This window comes from Alosa pseudoharengus, unplaced genomic scaffold (assembly GCF_046254945.1).
Source record: "Alosa pseudoharengus isolate Yale_2024_CS ecotype anadromous, Long Island Sound unplaced genomic scaffold, YU_APseudo_1.1 YU_APseudo_1.1_scf_7, whole genome shotgun sequence".
NCBI lineage: Eukaryota > Metazoa > Chordata > Actinopteri > Clupeiformes > Clupeidae > Alosa > Alosa pseudoharengus.
Window position 1 is genome coordinate 35,251,192 of NW_027468859.1, and position 7,159 is coordinate 35,258,350.

Genomic DNA, 7,159 nt, shown 5'->3' on the forward strand with positions numbered 1-7,159 from the left:
GTTGATATTTGTGGTCAACAGCCAGTCAAATTGCACCTGTCCCTTCTGTGCTTCTTAAATACTGTAACATGTCGATCATCTAAGACAGGGATTCCAAAACTGTGGTGGTACGCAAGCTTCCACTAAGGGGTACGCAAGATAAAAATAGAAATGTCAGAGGAGGTAGTTGCACACTTTGATTTTGTTATTTGTTCATGATCACGTAGGGCGGCTAATTAAACATGATGTCTGGAATGCATCAATAAAATGTGTGTCGTTTTTATGTGTTGGACGGTGGGGGTACGCGAGCCAAGTCAGGATGTACATGTAGGTGGTGATAGGCCACTGGTCTAGAATTATGTATGGCTGGGTCCGAGCCACTTTGTTCCTCTCATTAGACATTAGATTTGTGGACTGAATCTTTAACTTGGAGTTGTGTACATAGCTATTTGCTGCTGCTGCTGTATTATAAGGCATCTGTCCATAGATGAGTCTCAAGCTCATAGGCTGCATTGTCTGGGAATGCCGCTGGTCTCCAAACCCTCAGTCCTCCATATTAGACCAGGCCCCACATCTACCCCACCTGTTTCGCCCTTGGTCCATCAAGAGGAGCCTGCGTGCCGTCCCATTTCACTTTAGTGTTCTACCTGTCTGCCTGGGTGAAATGAAATCTTCTTTTCTTGTCTTCGTGTGACAGTGGATGCATCATGGTTTGACTGCAGCCCGCTATTTCAAAATGAAATAGCGTCAGGAGGGGTATTGAGAAGGCGCTGTTTTCTTTTGTTTGTTGTCAGTGTCACTGCTGACAGCTGGGTTGGGGCAGCTTGGTCACGGTGTGGTCATGCTGAAGCTATGCAGCTCTGAATTAAACCTGTTTCTTTTGGGCTTTATTGTGTTTTCAGGTGTAAAGTGGTGACTCCTCGGTATATAGGAGCTGCCACTCAGAGACTAAATCAAGTGTGTAATATCTCCATCAAAGAGTGATGCTGTCTGAGGGGCTGTGTAGCAATAGAGAAGACTGTCATCTTGACAAAGTAAAAAGTCAGATTTAGAAAGGCAGCTTTATCTCTGGCTGAAAGGAAAACATTACATTTAATAGAAATATTTATTAGAGCTGATTTGTGTTCTTGACATTTCAAATACTGATATCCTAAAAGATGAGATAGGGAGAAGATTCTACTCATACATATGTACTCATGTGCAAACAGCCCTTTCTAGTCCTGCTCTGTTCCTATGGTCGGATCAGATTCAGCATGGACAGACAAGAGTTTCAACAAATGTCTGTTCACAAGCTAGGATATAGATGGGTGATCATGTCAAACACTCAAATCTCATTTGAGGCCTTTCCCAGTTTCCGCCCAGTACTGAACCGTAATTAACCATTTACTGAAATGCCTGCTAAAAACGCCTATAGAATCCTATGGTATTCTAGACTAAATAACCTTATTTCCTAAGGGTTTTTGTAAAAAATACTAAGAATTGTCAACGTCTACCAAAACCTTAATATCTAAGCCTCTGTACACCTAGAAACATGAAATAAAAAGCATGCTGCGCTACGCAGCAACCAGCGGGAGAGTCAATGCTGCGCTATGCAGCAACAGGCGGGAGATAGAATGTTGCGTCGTGCAGCATCCAGCACGGATGGGTTAACTAACACAATCGCATAAAAAAACGTTTTTAACTTTTTAATAAATTTGCCATGAATCATGTAGAGTTGCTACCCTGGAACTCCAGAGTTCTCACGAGAGCACAATGGAATTGTCTCTGCGAGACACTCTGGCAAAGAGCAATGATGCACGTTACTTTTACCCCAACATGCTGGGGAACCAGCTAAATTGATGAAGACAGCGCTGCAACGTTGGAGGACAGTACACATTGGTTGTAGTGTTATCCGATTGCATCGAAGTCCGAAGTCATTCAGAGTAAACATGGTCTAGTGTTATCCAATTGCGTGCAGTGGGATTTTTAAATGCATGCTTGTGGCCGCCCCTCGAGTTGGGCCATTACATTGTTCTTTGCCATACCCTTAATCTTTCTAGATTATCAGGGTCTGGATTTTCCAGGCTATAGAGTTGCAGCAAATTGTCACAAATATATAGACCCCAGACCAGATATAATAGGAAACCACTCCTGATTCTTTAAGATGAAGTGCATGCCCAGCCTAGCCCCAGTCTTCACACTCATGGCTCCCTCCTCTAAATGGCCAAACAGGTAAAGAGGCCTGTTGGCCCATGACTCTCATTCAATTCACCACTGACAGCGAGGGGGTTGGGAGCCAGCCAGCCATGCAGGATGTAGCCTGTGTCCACTCTCTGCTGCCCAGAGAGGAAGCTGGACGGCCAGCTCAGTGGTCCCCCTGGCCAGGCCCTCGTGTATCAGTTCCTCCCCATACACAATTGGCCCTGTAAACGAGCCCTGAGCGGTGGAGCCATTCCCGCACCTCTAGTGCCCCAGACACCTGGTCAGGCTGCGGTCCAGGACGGGGCCTGGGGCTGGGAGACAGGGTTTCGTGGGGGAGCTCAACATTGTCTTGAACCATGTCCCAGAAAAGACTTGCTGCACGCCGGTTGGATGCCAGCAATTCATATTTTGGGATTCATTCGCCAGTGTTCATAATTCCCTATGAATGGGGGACACTGAGTGCTTGGAACTGAACAATCAAGCGGGACACATTGCTATTTGTTTGCATAGAGTGAAAACAATAACCATTGGTGCATTCATTGAGACTTATTGGTATTTTGTAAAACACCATATCTAACTGCATGGTGGCTTATGTGTGTGTGTGTGGGGGGGGGGGGGGGGGCACTACATATTATAACTAACTTTAACAATTTAACTTACTTTTCCATGTGAGGAAAACATGTTTTTCTGTTTACTTTTTCTCTTACTTTGATATATTTCCTTTGAGGTGGATGTTCCACACACGTTTTTGTGCTTTTTCTGCTTCGTGAGTCTCTGGCAAGAGTTGATTGTAAAATCAATGGTAAAAGATGATGACACTAGGACAAGGAGATGGGATGGGTGGGGGTTGTGGGTGCGGGGACGTGAACTTTGAGATTCAGTTTATCTGAACACCTGCAGTACGGCAATTTATTCAGAGCACACAAAGCCAAGATATAAAATAGATGCAATTAAAAACTTAGCTCTTTCTTGGCTCGCTCTCCCCCTATGTTTTACGACGCTCATATTTTTTAGGTTGACAAAATGCATGCCAGCGCAAAGATAAACTCATTGACATATTGACACTGTTCCTCCAAAGTAAGATAAAATCCAATGTTTCTGAGGTAGAGTCATATATCTCAATGAATGCAAAGATTTATGGAAAGCACAAGGGCAATTGCAGCACCGCAGTTCTTCTGTTGCATTGCTATTAAAGTAAAGACGGATCCCAACTAAGAGCTGGTGAGGATTAAGTGACTTATGCCGGACTTTGTTCTAAATCTCATCATTAATCACATTAAATCATTTTGCTACCCTATAACAGACGTGCAGAAGTATTGTGTGCATTATCACCGTGGAGCACATTACTTTGAAAATGAAGTGAAAAGCAGTGAGACTATTACAGTCTCATTCATTTATTAGCCAAATGAGTTCTCTGTTGAAATGACATAAAGATGTATCTGGCAATTGTAACCAAGCAAATGTTTCTCCCTTCTTCCAGATAAATGCAGAGAATGCAGATAAAGCCCATTTTGCTCACAATGGACCTGTTTTGTGTGAAGGCAGTTACATTGAGCTGATTTTAAGAGATTATGGTCCAGATGCCTTATTCTGGGAGTGGAGGTGTTTTCCCCAGTCTAGTAGTAGTAGTAGTAGTAGTAGTATACCTTTCTTTGAATTCTTGAATGGTTGTAAACAAAAATGTGGCAGGACTTTTCCTTTCTGAAGCCGGACATTTACAGCTCTGCATGCACCTACAGCAGCAGCAGCAGCAGCATCTTCAGTGAGGACTGGCTGGATGATTCGTCAGACATGGAGAGCACTGTAACAGCTGCTTTCACTCGTCCCTCCCCCCCCCCCCGCTCTTGGAGGAGTGTTTTATATAGAACTGAAAGATAGTTATCAACTCCTGATGAGGACACCTTACCCTCGAGAATGTGCTTGCCTGGAATGACCGCTGGTAGCCTACTTTTTTTAAAAACACACCTGTGCAGCTCTGAACTGTGTGACATCACAATGCATTCTCATAGACTTCCTCACCGTGTCCTTTTTCTTTCTCACCAAGGATTGAACGAGTGTCATTACTGCAGTCGAATGGTGTATCTTTTTTGAATGGCTCCCTGCTGTTCCTAGATGAAGGGCGACCATCTCTTTCTTCGATTTGGCACACTCACTTAATTTGTGCCTAATCCAATTTGGCGCGGTAGCGACCCTATGTGGAGCCGAACCCAGTTCACAATGCAAAATATAAATTCAGGACTCTGTTCAGTATGAGTTGACACTGCAGTCACTGTCTGCTGATTTGATGCTGCTTCATTTTCTGAAAGAAAAAAAAATCAATGAACATGCCCATTAGAAGTCTCACTGAATGTGACCCAGGGAAAATGGAGTAGGTGCATCACGGTCAACAGGGACACTGGCATCACAGATAAGAGACTAACGTGAAGGGCTGGGGGGGTGCATTAAATGGGACAGATGAAGATGTGGTACCACAAGAGAGTTGGGAAGATACCAAGCAATGTAATCCATCCAACTGATGTGTTTTTAGACTGCACTACAGTATATGCTTCTCGCTCCATATCATATAATGACCAAATCTAAAAATAGCAACAACACATCGTCCACCTCCCCGGCAAGCACAGCATGTGTGCTTGATTCCATCATTATCAGGAGGAGCCCGTAATCAAAAGTGACCGCTGTGAAAGTGGTCCTCCCGTCATCGCTTGAGTAGAGTGGGCGAGGCTTAATAGGAAAAGAGAATTTGACTGCCCCCTGCTCTAGTTGCTGCCCACCACTACCCCCCCCCCCCCCCCCCCCCCCGGTCTGACGAATGAAGGGTGAACTTCGACATTTTCGCGGGCGAAAGCTTAAGGGACGGCATGCAGGGTCCTTCGGTGTCCAGCGTGGCCGTGGCTCCGCGCTTTATCGATCGACCCAAATACGGAGCGCGTTCCTCAACATGGGGCCTCTCCTCTCCCGCTGGCATCGGCAGCAGCGACACGAGAAATCAATTTGCGCCGGAGTGGTAATGCAGTGGGGTACGGGAGCGCTACGGAGGCGTGAAGCAGCCTGATGTTCCGCAGAAGAGAGAGAGAGAGAGAGAGAGAGTGAGAGAGAAAAAGCCAGCTGCCTCAGCCTGTCGCATTCAAACACACACACACGCACACACATTCTCTCCCCTCTCCCCATGTGCTCTGATGGCAACCAACTGGGTAAAAACTTGAACAAATGACTTGCTCCATTCCTTCACTGTGTAGAGTGTTTTGTGTTTTTGTTCAGTTTGCATAATCAGAAAATAGTCAGAGTTGAGGGCCACTGTTAACTCTCCTAGGGCTCATTAGCTGAGGGAAAGCTACTGATTAATGTGTGCCCCTCAGAGCAGGCAGCTTTGGGGCGAAGCATCTAAAGACTGTAGGCTATTTACAAATGTACTAAATGTACAAATTTGTACTATGTACAAAACTATTAAATGAAGGCATTAAATGTGTGCACAGTGACAGTGCACATTCTCGAGCGGTTCTAGTAGTGTTACTACGGCGCCCTTAACAGCATTAGAGTACCATCTGGGCTTCTCAGCACTGGGGTCAGTCTTAGTGCATCTCCAGAGACGGAGGCTCATGAATCCCTGCTCTCTCTGTCTCTCTCTCTCTCTCTGCCACACCACCACGGCACCCCGACCTCATTCTCGCTATCATGCATGCAGCGCCTCCCCAGCTCACGGCGCTATCTCTGCCTCTCACCGCCGCCAGCTAAAACATTTAAGGTCTGCGCAGCGTTGCAGCTGGCGGAGCACAGCACTAACCTTTCTTTAGCATTCAGTCTTTTAAAAGACGCTTCCATCCAAATGGATCAAAAGCATCCCAGTGTGAGAGTTGTGTTGAAGTTGAACGTCTGACCTTAAGAGCTCACTTTGCGGCCATGCCGCTCCAGAGCGGAGATCCAGGAACTACAGTTTAGCCATAGCCAGCAGTAACTATCACATACTGTAAGCTAACAAAGCTGCCCAAACCTGTGTGTCTTCTTAGTAATCCTCACACAGCATGTTCCCTCTGCTAAATATAACTGCAGATAGGGAAGTACAGCAGACATTACAGTAGGCCTACACTTCAACTAACCACAATGCCAAAAGTGTTACTCGCATTATGTTATTTAGCTACAATTATAGTGTTAGTCTAACTATATGATCGATGAACAGGAGGAAATTAGTTTTTTGTGCCTATCTTTAATAATGCCTTTAGGAAGAATATAGATTCAAAACAAAATAGCCACACACAAACATAGGAGTCAGGTGGGGCAACTCTTAGGCACTTCGTAAAGATTGCTTCTCTAAAACGGTTACTATGTATATCTGGATGTCATAATAGAAAGGCATAGCAACAAGAAATATAATAGATTTATTCACATAATCATTCTTCCACAAGAAATATGTGAATGGTTACCAAGCAACACCGACACACAGCATCTCTAACTTTGTTTTGAACAATTCATATAGACCCTTTCAACAATAAAAACAAAAACAATGCTTGAACGTTCTATTTGGTTCCCAATCTACTTCCTCTGCATTAAGATAACATATGGAATGTTAAAACGGAAGCCTTGTGGGGCCAACTATGATGCTGATAATGGAACTCTCTTGAAAGGGTCTATAGAATGAAACACCACTGCAGGTGACAGTGCAGTCAAGTCAAGTCAAGTCAGTTTTATTTTTAAAGCACATTTAAACATGCACAGAGTGCAACCCAAAGCGCTCCACAAACAAGACACATAACAAGACAAAAGATGCCGGATGGAGCGGCGTAGTCGCCAGCGTGCCCATGACATCAAGACATGACAAATACATTTATGCAGTGACAGACAGTGCATTTTAAACGGAGTGTAAAACACTTCCTCTTTCTTGTTTGGATAAGCATGCATCATCATTTTCTGTAAGGCAGTGTTCCTTGCTGTTACTGGCATTTTGTGTCTTGATGTGAGGTCAGTCTGGGTGAGGCACGACACAATAGCCTGCTCACCCCGCCCA

At 44.8% G+C, this 7,159-nt stretch overlaps 1 long non-coding RNA gene across 1 annotated transcript; it reads right to left on the minus strand.

The window, feature by feature from the left end:
• Positions 1–3,515: 3,515 nt before the first annotated feature.
• On the minus strand, positions 3,516–6,090 carry LOC143110107 (uncharacterized). The gene is made up of 2 exons (XR_012984064.1): positions 5,942–6,090; positions 3,516–4,459 (listed from the first exon to the last, which is right to left on the minus strand). It is a non-coding gene; the product is annotated as an uncharacterized LOC143110107 (long non-coding RNA).
• Between the last annotated feature and the right edge of the window lie 1,069 nt (positions 6,091–7,159).